The following is a 14,110-nucleotide window of genomic DNA, read 5'->3' as shown; positions in this document are numbered from 1 at the left end:
TAGTAACTGTAATATTGTGAAAGTATGTATCTATTTTTACTTTAAAATGCATAATTGTGACAGTTTAGAATCAAAGACAGCTAAATCTAAATTTGGACATTTGCATCTTATTTACAAAAATCGTAGTTGGAGTCCTCCTCCTCCTCCCGATTCTGCCATCATAAGCATCTATAACTCTGTCATTTTTGCCATTTTCTGTTATAATTAAAATACATTGATATTTTATTGTGCTAGCCATTTTACCATTCAATCACTGCATCCTTTTAAGTCCATCTCCAGCAAAATGAACAATTACCACAGCAATAGGACACACTGAGCTTTTTCTAAATGTTGAATAGGTGTAATAAAATGAAGTTAGAGCAACTGAGTGGGACCACAGACGCTTCAACAAGACAGAAAAGTCAGAAAGTGCTTTCAGTTGATGTGTCGTAGGCACATTGGGGGTAGATTTCTGATTACTTAATTGCTGACATAAATATTCAACTAAAAGATTAAATACAATTGGAGAAAAACAAAACTAGCATTCCCACTAGTGCTGCTGTTTCAGTGGCTGGTTCTACAGAACACTGTCTTTGATGTGCTCTGATGATGAACGGTTAGGCAGCTTCTCCAGCCATCGAGGGTTGTCAGCAAACCAGGTCTTTCCACAGGCCTTGCAGCAGATTCACGAGAAAAAGATGAAATGCTGTCCACTGTGCCAACAATTACTTGAGGTCTTCCCACACCTGCAGAAACCACCAGAGGATGAGGACATCTTTGGAGACATGGCAGATTGTAGTTGACTATAGAGTAATGTAAAATAACAGCCTATGTATGCACAGTAACTTTGGTAAAGACGTGTTTTTCCATGAAAATTAACATGAACTCCTAATGCCATTCTCATGAGTGAGACATTAAAACACAAACGCTGTTCACCTTCGTAAGCGATATATAGAGGAGAGAGAGAGAGAGAGAGAGAGAGAGAGAGAGAGAGAGAGAGAGAGAGAGAGAGAGAGAGAGAGAGAGAGAGAGCAGTATCGCTGAGTCTAAAGGGGAAAAAGGCGCCTACTAGCGGCGGAAGAATCCCCCCCACACACACACACCCTCTAAAAAAAGCTATAGAGTGTTCTCATATGATCAAATTCAATAAAACATAAGATTAAGATAAAATGTTTTGCATTGGCCGGGAATCGAACCCGGGCCTCCCGCGCGGGGATCGAGAGTTGTTTAGCTAAACGGCCCTAAACCGTTTCCCATTCATTTTCAATGGTAGTGCTAAACCACTACGGACGCAATATATTTCCGGCCGCTATCATCCTGTGGCGCTGTTCTGCCGTTTCTATGAAGAGCGGCTCCTCTCCGGAAAGTTCATTCTTTTGTAAACTTCGCTGAAGGTAAGTTTGGGCTTGATTTCCTTCTAAATTAATGAGGAAACCTTTCGTAATTGTGCATAGGCTGTGGCCAATTTTGTCCTAAATTAGCAAGGAACATGTTATAATTGGCCCTAAATTATAATGTATTTGTCATGCTACAATATACTCATATCTTGTCCAGCTAGTTTTTTATATTTTATTATGGTCATAACTCGTCGCCAACTTTGTCGATTATTTTATTCCACCCTCGGTGACTGCTAAAGACAAATTACAGTGAAATATGAACGTGCAGAACAAACTATGTATAGCCAGATCGCTCCAATGAAACGCCAAGGTTGCATTGAGATTCTAATTCAATATTATCTGTTGCTTGTCTTAAAATTGCACGATAGTGATGAATGAACTTGTTGATATTTTATATTCAAGTATCGATTTACTTGTCGTGGCACTGAATCTCGGTAGTTGGGTTGTAAACGACGTGCTTCAGCACCCTATGTAAAGAATTATTATAAAATCTTAAATTATGAATGAATATATGTCATTTCTACACATCAGAATTGTAAACTTATTGGTCTGTCGGTCTCTGTGGGTTTGTGTGTGGTGGTGTATAATTATTATTATTCTTATTATCTTGTTTTTGTTGTTATTATTATTACCTCGTATGCCGAACGCTTTGGGCAATCATTCGACAAAGGGGGGGATCCCTCAGATAAGATGGAGGTGCTGGAGACTATGGTCCTGCAGTTCGGTAAATATAAAGGGAAGTCATTCAGATGGCTTTGCACAATGACGTAGGATCCACCGGTATCTTATCAAGAACGTGCAGAGCGAGGAGGCAGCAGGTCTATGTATGGCTGACATAGCCACAGTAAGGACAGCCTCCAGTCATTTGTGAGTTATGCCCTCAGTTTCCAAAGAAATCCAGGCTCTCCTCACTTATGAGGCGGAAGAGGGGATGGAGCGACTGCCTCATCTGAAGACGACCAGCTGGTTGGATTTGGTGCCCGAGCCAAGAGCACGTGGAAGGAGATCTGGGACAGCAGAGGTGATGGCTATGCCGATTTTGTCATAGGCAGGCGCTGCGTTCCAGGTACACGAATGTCCAGGTTGCAGCAGAACCTGCTGAAGAGGCAGCAGCCCACCACATCTTCCACACCTGCTGAGCATCCCATGAAGGCCCCAGCTGAGCCCCTGGGTATGCTAATTCCTTCATGTGACAAGTTCAACTTTGGGAAAAGGTTTTTTTCTTTTCTACTTATAACCTGTAGCCAGTATTTTTGTCTTTAACACAGCCATGGAGGAGGACGTGGAGATGGAAAGGGAGATGCTGAGCATCCATAACTCTGATCTGCAAGTCCCCAGAGCTGTAAATACACCGTTTACCACCATTTATTTCATGTCAGACAAACAAAGTCCCATGCCGTATCTGATTTCTATTGTTTTTCTTTTCATCTGTGTGCAGGATGCTATGCCAGTAGCAGCAGCCGCCCTGCCCACGCCTCTGACGCAGGACTCCATTGAAAAAATTGTGCAGGGCATTCTAGAGATGCAGCAGCAGCGACCAGAGCAGAAGATGAGACAGACGAAAACCTGTCTCGCCTGTGGACAGCCCAAGTCTCGGTATGGGACTGATGGATCTTCCATCCACTTTTTCTATCAGCAGGGTCCTGTTCGCGACTTCTACTGCTCAAGGAAGGTGCATCAGACTTATGCTGCTGAGGGACTCTCTGACCCCAGAATGCCCCTTTGAACAATTTGCCGCGTCAGAGTTTTTCCAGAGGGAGCTGGAGGCCACCAAAAAGCGTGTGGAGGAAAACAGCTCGAGACAGAGACCCGACTCTCAGCCACCTGATCGCCTCTGCAGGTTCTGCCATTTGACTCTTAAACAGGGACCAAACAGCCCCCACATTATACATACAAGGTTCCCTGGAGTGGCATGTAAACACATTTACTGCCCATCCAAAGTCTATTCTCTATGTCGGGACAAGGGGATGGCTCCGAGAGATGACTTGGAAAGAGTTTGTGGCCACTCCTTTCTTGAGGCAGAGAGACGAAGATGGATGGAGGAAAGGACAAAGAACTACATGCCAGGAATGCATGTTCCACGAACCTGTCCATAGTTATGAATTAATTATGCACTATTGTACATAGTTTGAGATTTAATATTTAACTCCTGTACACACTTTGAGATTTATTGTTGCACTCTTGTACACACTTGAGATTTAATGTTGCACTCTTGTACACACTTTGAGATTTAATGATTGCACTGAGATTTAATGTTGCACAATTGTACACAGTTTGAGATTTCATGTTGCACTGAGATTTAATGTTGCACTATTGTACATTGTTTTACATTTAATATTTAACTCCTGTACATAGTTTGAGATTTAATGTTTATGAGTGTGTTTGTGTTAAATAAACATTGAATTTCCCACTTTGGTCCATACTGTTGTCAACATTTCTGTCTTTGCAAAAGCCAACTAAAAGCGGCAGAGTCCTGAATTGAAAACAATATCTAAAGAACTCATGTATAATACTAACAACACAAATATTCCATCTGTCAATCCCCAACTGAATTTGTTCCCCACCTATCTCATCAGATTATTTGCAGCAGAATAAGGGGATAACGTAGCTTTTTCCCTGTTCATATCTGCTACTTGCAATTTAGAATTTGTCACTAAAACTATGCTATGATACCAAACTACACTTAATAGACTGCCTGTGCTCCTAAAAAGAGCAGCAAGCATTTGTGGCTCACTAAACTCACAGAAACTCACAGAAACTGCGATGCTCTTTAAACATTTTTATTATCGTGAATTTTAAAACACATATCTTCGATTTGATAATGCCCAAAGCTGGATTCGAACTCTCCCTCTGAGGTCTTCGGGAAGCTTCGATCTGATTGGCTGGTTCTCCGTTACAACTATTCTCGACTGGCCCCCGCGCGGGGATCGAGAGTTGTTTAGCTAAACGGCCCTAAACCGTTTCCCATTCATTTTCAATGGTAGTGCTAAACCACTACGGACGCAATATATTTCCGGCCGCTATCATCCTGTGGCGCTGTTCTGCCGTTTCTATGAAGAGCGGCTCCTCTCCGGAAAGTTCATTCTTTTGTAAAACTTCGCTGAAGGTAAGTTTGGGCTTGATTTCCTTCTAAATTAATGAGGAAACCTTTCGTAATTGTGCATAGGCTGTGGCCAATTTTGTCCTAAATTAGCAAGGAACATGTTATAATTGGCCCTAAATTATAATGTATTTGTCATGCTACAATATACTCATATCTTGTCCAGCTAGTTTTTTATATTTTATTATGGTCATAACTCGTCGCCAACTTTGTCGATTATTTTATTCCACCCTCGGTGACTGCTAAAGACAAATTACAGTGAAATATGAACGTGCAGAACAAACTATGTATAGCCAGATCGCTCCAATGAAACGCCAAGGTTGCATTGAGATTCTAATTCAATATTATCTGTTGCTTGTCTTAAATTGCACGATAGTGATGAATGAACTTGTTGATATTTTATATTCAAGTAATCGATTTACTTGTCGTGGCACTGAAATCTCGGTAGTTGGGTTGTAAACGACGTGCTTCAGCACCCTATGTAAAGAATTATTATAAAATCTTAAATTATGAATGAATATTGTCATTCTACACATCAGAATGTAAACTTATTGGTCTGTCGGTCTCTGTGGGTTTGTGTGTGGTGGTGTATTATTATTATTATTATTATTATTGTTGTTGTTGTTATTATTATTACCTCGTATGGCAGAACGCTTTGGCAATCATTCGACAAAGGGGGGGATCCCTCAGATAAGATGGAGGTGCTGGGAGACTATGTCCTGCAGTTCGGTAAATATAAAGGGAAGTCATTCAGATGGCTTTTGCACAATGACGTAGGATCCACCGTGTATCTTATCAAGAACGTGCAGAGCGAGGAGGCAGCAGGTCTCTGTATGGCTGACAGCCACAGTAAGGACAGCCTCCAGTCATTTGTGAGTTATGCCCTCAGTTTCCAAGAAATCCAGGCTCTCCTCACTTATGAGGCCGGAAGAGGGGATGGAGCGACTGCCTCATCTGAAGACGACCAGCTGGTTGGATTTGGTGCCCGAGCCAAGAGCACGTGGAAGGAGATCTGGGACAGCAGAGGTGATGGCTATGCCGATTTTGTCATAGGCAGGCGCTGCGTTCCAGGTACACGAATGTCCGGTTGCAGCAGCACCTGCTGAAGAGGCAGCAGCCCACCACATCTTCCACACCTGCTGAGCATCCCATGAAGGCCCCAGCTGAGCCCTGGGTATGCTAATTCCTTCATGTGACAAGTTCAACTTTGGGAAAGGTTTTTTTCTTTTCTACTTATAACCTGTAGCCAGTATTTTTGTCTTTAACACAGCCATGGAGGAGGACGTGGAGATGGAAAGGGAGATGCTGAGCATCCATAACTCTGATCTGCAAGTCCAGAGCTGTAAATACACCGTTACCACATTTATTTCATGTCAGACAAACAAAGTCCATGCCGTATCTGATTTCTATTGTTTTTCTTTTCATCTGTGTGCAGATGCTATGCCAGTAGCAGCAGCCGCCCTGCCCACGCCTCTGACGCAGGACTCCATTGAAAAAATTGTGCAGGGCATTCTAGAGATGCAGCAGCAGCGACCAGAGCAGAAGATGAGACAGACGAAAACCTGTCTCGCCTGTGGACAGCCCAAGTCTCGGTATGGGACTGATGGATCTTCCATCCACTTTTTCTATCAGCAGGGTCCTGTTCGCGACTTCTACTGCTCAAGGAAGGTGCATCAGACTTATGCTGCTGAGGGACTCTCTGACCCCAGAATGCCCTTTGAACAATTTGCCGCGTCCAGAGTTTTTCCAGAGGGAGCTGGAGGCCACAAAAAGCGTGTGGAGGAAAAAGCTCGGAGACAGAGACCCGACTCTCAGCCACCTGATCGCCTCTGCAGGTTCTGCCCATTTGACTCTTAAACAGGGACCAAACAGCCCACATATACATACAAGGTTCCCTGGGAGTGGCATGTAAACACATTTTACTGCCCATCCAAAGTCTATTCTCTATGTCGGGACAAGGGGATGGCCCGAGAGATGACTTGGAAAGAGTTTGTGGCCACTCCTTTCTTTGAGGCAGAGAGACGAAGATGGATGGAGGAAAGGACAAAATGAACTACATGCCAGGAATGCATTGTTACCCCGACTGTCCATAGTTATGAAATTAATTATGCCACTATTGTACATAGTTGAGATTTAATATTTAACTCCTGTACACACTTGAGATTTATTGTTGCACTCTGTACACACTTTGAGATTTAATGTTTGCACTCTTGTACACACTTTGAGATTTAATGTTGCACTGAGATTTAATGTTGCACAATTGTACACAGTTTGAGATTTCATGTTGCACTGAGATTTAATGTTGCCACTATTGTACATTGTTTACATTTAATATTTAACTCCTGTACATAGTTTGAGATTAATGTTGTTATGAGTGTGTTTTGTGTTTAAATAAATTGAATTTCCCACTTTGGTCCATACTGTTGTCAACATTTCTGTCTTTGCAAAAGCCAACTAAAAGCGGCAGAGTCCTGAATTGAAACAATATCTAAAGAACTCATGTATAATACTAACAACACAAATATTCCATCTGTCAATCCCCAACTGAATTTGTTCCCCACCTATCTCATCAGATTATTTGCAGCAGAATAAGGGGATAACGTAGCTTTTCCTGTTTCATATCTGCTACTTGCAATTTAGAATTTGTCACTAAAACTATGCTATGATACAAACTACACTTAATAGACTGCTGTGCTCCTAAAAAGAGCAGCAAGCATTTGTGGCTCACTAAACTCACAGAAACTCACAGAAACTGCGATGCTCTTTAAACATTTTTATTATCTGTGAATTTTTAAAACCACATATCTTCGATTTGATAATGCCCAAAGCTGGATTCGACTCTCCCTCTGAGGTCTTCGGGAAGCTTCGATCTGATTGGCTGGTTCTCGTTACAACTATTCTCGACTGGCCCCCGCGTGGCAGGAGGAGAATTCTACCACTGAACCACCAATGCATAAATTGGCCAAAAACCCGAGATTTTTAAAGAAACTTAACCTGTTTAATTAACCAGACTTAACTTAATTCTCAACTATAACGAGAATAAAAGCGTTCCAAATAATGGCGTCTCTTGAGTAACTATGCTGCCATCTAGTGGTCAAATAGAGGTATCTACACGCATAAATTAACACGCACTTCACGTGGTAATTAACGATATAAAGCTTGGACAGAAATTGTCACACACTTAACAGCTTGAATACGACCACAATAATGTCGTCTGACACTAAATAAGGGTATAATCCTCAGAACAACCATCGCAATGCAACCACCCAATTAACAAACAGAAACCCAACTACCAAACATAACAACATAAAGCAATAGCCACAAACCAAACTATAAATATGACACAGTCAGGAAATGACTTCTTAAAATTTGTCTGAGATAAACAATACCGTCCGAACTTCATCTGGGCCGTCTCTTCAGGCGATGAAGACAACTGGCTCCGCTCTGACGCGCTCCCCAATTAACGCTGACCAGTGTGGTGTGCTCAGCGCCCCTCACTGCGCATGCGCTCAGGCTGTGACCCTTGGTTCCCTTGCTGTGACCCTGGTATTGCTGGATTATTACCTCCATTTCCCCTGCGCAAACTGACTGTTTATCAACCCTCTTTCCCAATAAAACACAAATTTCTGGCATAAAGAATAATAACTAACGCTGTATGCTTGTGCAGATTGTGGATTGAGAACAAAATTCCCATCTTTTCCTTTATTTAATAAGACGTCTACTGTAGCTTTAGGAAGGCTTAAGTACTGCGGAAAACGTACTACAGGTCAGAAAGCTCCCGTTTGGCTTTGATGATATTTTGAGAGTTCCGTCCGAGTGTGCCTTTTTTTAAGACCCTAACAGGTAATGTTGTGTTCATCCAACAGTTATTGTACACATCAGTGGATTAGGAGAGATTAGGAGAATCAACAGATCATAGTACACTGACGCTGGGGGTGTCATATCCCTCTATGGACACAAGGGGGCGCTGAAGTCCACGACATATGTCAACCTTGGGCATTTCGTTACAGGCCCCCGATTTACACACTGCAGGTTCTGGGTCTGCGCAAGTATTTATGGACCGGAACAGTAAGACAACGACTGCATGTCATACGCACGACTTCTGTTTTAAGTCGGGCAGTACTTTTGTAAAACGACCCTTCTTGCTAATGTGAACATTGCTCGTTGAGCAGAGCTTGGAAGTAGTCAAGTTTCGGTTCAGCGAAATCTTGTTCCGAATAATCTTCAAAATCATGGTCTCAAAAAGCAGCAGTACCTTTGTCATACTGTATATCCTTTTGTTTTTATTACATTTGAATCAGTTCTCACGGAGGATTTATTATTACTAGTGCATTTAACGTGACGGTTACGTCATTTTGCGTAAGTGACTTTAACCCAACTAATATTAGTAGCTTTCCAAATATGAGACATAATTCTAATGCACTGTGGGGATTCTCCATCCAGTCCTGTCATGGGATTATTAAAATCATTTTTTTCAGGTTGTTGATTACATGTGCAGGTGTAAGAAAGTGATCTGTACACAGGCGAGATCACCATATATCCCGTAGACCAGGGGCCGGCAACGCAAACTGTTGAAAGAGCCATATTGGACCAAGAAAACAATAACAAATCCGTCTGGAGCCGCAAAAACTGAAATGCCTTATAATGAAGGCAACACATGCTGTAAGTGTCTATATTAGCTTTATTAGCCTACTATCAAAATGATAATTAGGCTACAAATACATAACGAGCATCCTGGAGCGAATGACGCACCACGTGACCACTCTGCTGTACGGTGGTGCTTTAAGTTTAACTTCCATTATAATGAGATGTGGAAATTAAATATTTATTATACAAATTTTTACAGCATTGGAAAACTTTAAGAATGTTTGTCATGTTTTTCCTCCTACAGAAATTATATTAAACAAAAAAATATATTCACACATCTTTTCCCTATATTTGCTAAAGCTCCAGAGAGCCACTAGGGCGGCGCTAAAGAGCCGCATGCGGCTCTCGAGCCGCGGGTTGCCGACCCCTGCCGTTAGACCTTCCAGTTGTGGGCGACACAGATCTCACATTGGCATCTGAACAGTACCTCTCTTCTCTGGAGCAAATACCTCATAAAACTAAAGAATTCCAATCTTCCACGACCAATAAGGTAACACCTATTACTGCTTTTTATGACCAGTTTGCATCCTCAGTCACAAGAATGTTCCTCTTGATTGTTGGGGTTAAAAAAACCAACTAGTCTGTCCTTTTTTTCCTCAGACAACCATAACAGTAAACAATTGTAACGCGCTTGCAGCTGTTTGAAGATGGTGGAGCTGACTGCACACTGTTGGCGCTTCACCCCTCCGGTGACCCAACACAAGGTCCGGAACCAGACTTGTGATCCCCCATCAGACGTGAAAGACAAGCAGTAAAGTGTCGTGTTTTACAACTCAGTCTTGGCTGTATACCTGCATGACGAGTGGTGGCCAGTGGATGATGTATTACGAACCACAGTCGAATCCAGACGTGGTTTGTTATCGGTAACAGAGCGTCTTTACGTCAGTGATTAACAAATTATGCTTCTTATTGTTTAGTAAATTAACTGGCCTGCAATGTGGAGGGGTTATAAAGTACAATAGAGGAGCCTGGAGTTAAAGTACACTGCAACGGAAGATAGAAACTGGATCAACTGGAGCCTCAAAACTATGGTGAAAGGCAACAGGAACATGTGAATGTAGTCTTTTTTGGTAAATATAGGACTTGTGGGAACAGTTGGTCCTCCTAAATCAGTGTTTTTTCCTCTCCAGGTCAAGTCGATTGTGGAGAGGGTGATAGTGTTCCTGCTCAGTTGGGATGTGGACAGATCTTTGGATGAGACCGTGGCTGTTTCCGAAACCACACACTCGTTCCCTATTCACTACTCACTACATGGGGGACATGGATTGAGTGAACTACGTAGCGCACTCAATTCAAAATTAGCTTTCGGACACTACGGCGCACGTAAAATGACGTAATGTTGTCGCATAATAATAACGAACCGTTCCCCGTTCCCCGGGAAAAGTGGCCAGGTCCATTTAATTATTTTAACCCATCCGAAACATACCCAACCACATTCAGCGCTCGTTTCTTTGAAAGTGCAATATTTTACCCTATTATTATCTTTATATAATAATAATAGATTAAAATATTAATGTCAATAACAATAACATAACACTTCCTTATTATCTCAAATAATTAGTGTCCGGTGACATTTTCGCGCCATGACATGATGGTACATTCTCAAATATCTATATAAGTAATACAGGAATTTTACATACAGGAATTTTACATCACAAAATGGCTCCAGAACTGCTTTTCATTATCTTTAATATTCTTTTGCTGCGATCCCGCCGTCTGGTGAGGAACAGACGCGTCCGAAGGACAATTTTGGCTCTAAGATCCAGATATCAAACTGTAAGTGAGGGGGGGGGGGGAACATTTGATGGTAGATTGATTTCCACATTTATGTGTTATTTTAAGATGATCATATTGTATCAAACAGCACAGTGGAAAATTGCCTTTAAAAAAAACAACAACAACTTTGTTTTACCAACAGAACGAGCAACCATCACAGTATTGTGTGCAGAACAGGCATGTTCCATTGCTGGCGATGTACATTGATGGCCAAACTGACCTGAATCGAAAGCGGGTAAGGACTTCATCGTGACGCAGGATGGACGACATGCAAGTGGCCTTTTGCCCGTTTTGTGGCAAACATTTGAGCAGATTGACGCCGATTTGTGGTTTCTGTGGTCGGTCTTTGGCGTTTTCTGAAGTACGTACAACGTGAATCAGCTGTACCATTGGTTAGCGGCTGCTAACTTTCTAACTGAAGAAAAGAAGGACATTGTGGCAGACTACGTCCGAAGGTATGTCATTGACCTCAACTCATCTGTAATTGACAGGTAAGTTAAATTTTCATTTGTTTTTTGTCGTTCCACCCCACCCCCAAAAAAATGAAATTTGCTTGAAATGTCTCATGGCATGTATATCTATGGTGTTACAACTGCTGGCCTATATGTCTGTCTCTCCATTCTCTGCCTTATGCTAATGTATAAATACTCAATATAACGAACAAATATAACCTTATAAACTTATAAAATATATAAACTTAAGATAATACAATTTAGGTAGTTTAATTGGTTGTTGCCGTTGGCACTACACAGCAGTGAAAGTGTTTGTGTTCACTTTGTAGATTCAAAGATGGCCTTTCAGCCCTTCAGTTTCTGACAGCACTACAGCAACACCCTTCTTTGCTGACCCCAGTTCTCTGCCACTCTGAAAAGCGACTAACTGGCTTTGACATTGAGAGACTCTTTACACCTGACGTCAGCCCTGCATTTGCATTTAGGCTACTGTCCTGATTAGTTGGATCTGCAGAGTGTGTACTGGAAGCCAATAAATAAAATTCCTGAACAACATTTAGGGCTTGTTGTTATTGATATGCTCCGTAAGGTATCCCAGAGGGGGCTGCTAAATAAAACACCTGATTATTAAATTCATGTTTCAGCTCCCGTTTTTCTTTTCAGGCAGCCTCTGGGACACCTGGAGTGGTCAGGGCTACTTGCTGCCTGGGTTTGGACACGCCTGGTTCAAAGCCTGACATAAAAGGCACAACATCAAAGACTAAAGCTCTACTCCTAAACATAAATCCTAATATACTTAAACTATCTACTTGTGTTAGTGAAACAGCATAACAGAATAACATAAGAGAAGCTGCTAAAGTGATCTACATTTTAAACAAAAAAGTAAGAACAGGAAGACCAATGGAGAAGATACAGGAAGAGAACAAAAAGCTGCTGAGGTCAGTGACGGAGCTTCAGCATGAAGTCAGGCAGCTAAAAGAACAGCTGGCTGAGAAGGACGAGCAGTTGAGCCGGAGCACCAAAAGGCGCCAGATAAGAACAGTGGCTCATATGGACACCCTGACCCAGCTGAACCAGGCAAGGGCTGATCTCACAGTCAGCCAAGAGAAGTGCGCTGATCTGGAGGAGAAGTTGCGCAGTGGAACCAATGACAGCCACCAGAGTCCGGAGCACGGAGACCACGTAGAGCTCTCCAAGAAAGAAGAGGCTCTGAAACTGCAATTCTCAGAAAAAGAACAGCAGATGGAGGCGTGGATGAGGCAGAAGCTCATTGGTGTGCAGGAAGAATTCCAGAGGAAGCTCTTAGAGGAGAGAGAGAAGGACCAGCGTGAGATGTGTGAGAGAGAGGAGAGGCTGAGACAGCAGCTTGAGAGAGGGATGAGGGAAGAGAGGGACGACTGCTTGAAGAAGCAGCTGACCACGTTGATCGAGTCCTGGCAGACCGAAGCTCAGCGGTGGAGAAAACACCAGTCGGAGCTGGAGGAGAAACTCCACGAACAAGAGACCCTGCGCAAACAGCAAGAGGAGGAGAGGAAGCAGGAAACTGAGCGCTTCCAAGAGAAACTTCCAGCAGCTTTGGGTAAGCAGCCGCAGATTTGTTTGTCCCGTCACTCCTGGTTTTGGAAGTTTAAATGTGTGGATGTGAAAACTAAAACCAATTCCTCCTTTCATCAGAACTACACTTGAAAAGAAGGAGAAAAAGAAGAAGAAGAAAGGGGTCTGGAGCAGGATTCTAAAATTTTGGAAAAAGTGAACCCCAACTCTTTTCCTTGCTTCCTGCCCTCAGTAGTTTTTCCACTCTACCTGTCAGCCACTCCCACCTCATCAGGCCAAACTCCACTCACCTGTCGGCTCCGCTGCAGCTCATCCCAGACCTGCCTGTCTTCATCCTGCCCGCCTCGCCTGTTCCCCAGGAAACCTGCCTGCTTCCTGTCTCCGACCACGCACTCTGCCTCCGTGGCTCCAGCTATAATCTGCTTCCCCGGCTTCGACTCGTCTGCCGCTCGCCCCTCATCGGTACCTCTGCCTTGCCGCCCGGCTCTGGACCCCTCCCCCCGGCCGTTCCACCAAGAGTAAATCCATTCCCTTCCCCTAATCCTAAACCCAGAGGCTCCTTTTGGGCCACTGGTCTGAAGAAGACTGTTTCCTGAAATCACGGGGCTTCATAAATGCAGAAGTTGTCCTGGAAAAAATGTTCTATGTATCTAATGGCTTTTAGTTTTGGGGATTTTTTTATGCTGAAGTAATTCACAACATAATTGTGGGATCCTAAAATGAGTTTTTCCATTAATATTGTAATTCAATATTTTTAATAATTTCAGACGGTTCAAATTATTTGCATCCTTTTTAAAAATGTAAAAAATGCAAACACTCTTTGAATCCAGCAGAAGATGAAGGTGTTCACGCCCCCATGTGCATCTGCTTTTATTTATTTTATGCATTCTGTCATTTTTTGCCATTTTCTGTTATAATTAAAATACATTGAAACAATCAAGCGTTTCCTTCAAAATAGTCAACAGGGTCGCAAGAAGCGTGTGGAAAAACCAAGGCGCAAAATAACTGCCCATGAACTGAGAAAAGTCAAGCGTGCAGCTGCCAAGATGCCACTTGCCATCGGTTTTGCCATATTTCAGAGCTGCAACATCACTGGAGTGCCCAAAAGCACAAGTGAGCAATACTCAGAGACATGGCCAAGGTAAGAAAGGCTAAAAAACGACCACCACTGAACAAGACACAAGCTTAAAAGTCAAGACTGGGCC

General features: G+C 42.7%; 2 long non-coding RNA genes across 4 annotated transcripts; both read left to right on the top strand.

The window, feature by feature from the left end:
* The first annotated feature begins 8,489 nt into the window (after positions 1-8,489).
* Positions 8,490-9,460, top strand: LOC115250503 (uncharacterized). 2 transcript variants are annotated; one of them, XR_003889067.1, is made up of 3 exons: positions 8,490-8,544; positions 9,000-9,138; positions 9,424-9,460. It is a non-coding gene; the product is annotated as an uncharacterized lncRNA (long non-coding RNA). The 2 variants fall into 2 exon arrangements; XR_003889068.1 differs by having other exon boundaries at positions 8,497-8,835.
* An 801-nt stretch (positions 9,461-10,261) lies between these two features.
* Positions 10,262-12,217, top strand: LOC105419761 (uncharacterized). 2 transcript variants are annotated; one of them, XR_003889065.1, is made up of 3 exons: positions 10,262-10,899; positions 11,042-11,866; positions 12,015-12,217. It is a non-coding gene; the product is annotated as an uncharacterized lncRNA (long non-coding RNA). The 2 variants fall into 2 exon arrangements; XR_003889066.1 differs by lacking the exon at positions 12,015-12,217 and having other exon boundaries at positions 11,042-11,906.
* The last annotated feature ends 1,893 nt before the right edge of the window (positions 12,218-14,110 follow it).

This window comes from Takifugu rubripes, chromosome 7, assembly GCF_901000725.2.
Source record: "Takifugu rubripes chromosome 7, fTakRub1.2, whole genome shotgun sequence".
Classification (NCBI taxonomy): Eukaryota; Metazoa; Chordata; class Actinopteri; order Tetraodontiformes; family Tetraodontidae; genus Takifugu; species Takifugu rubripes.
Note: the sequence above shows the minus strand (reverse complement) of the source record. Positions and strands in the feature narration are given on the sequence as shown.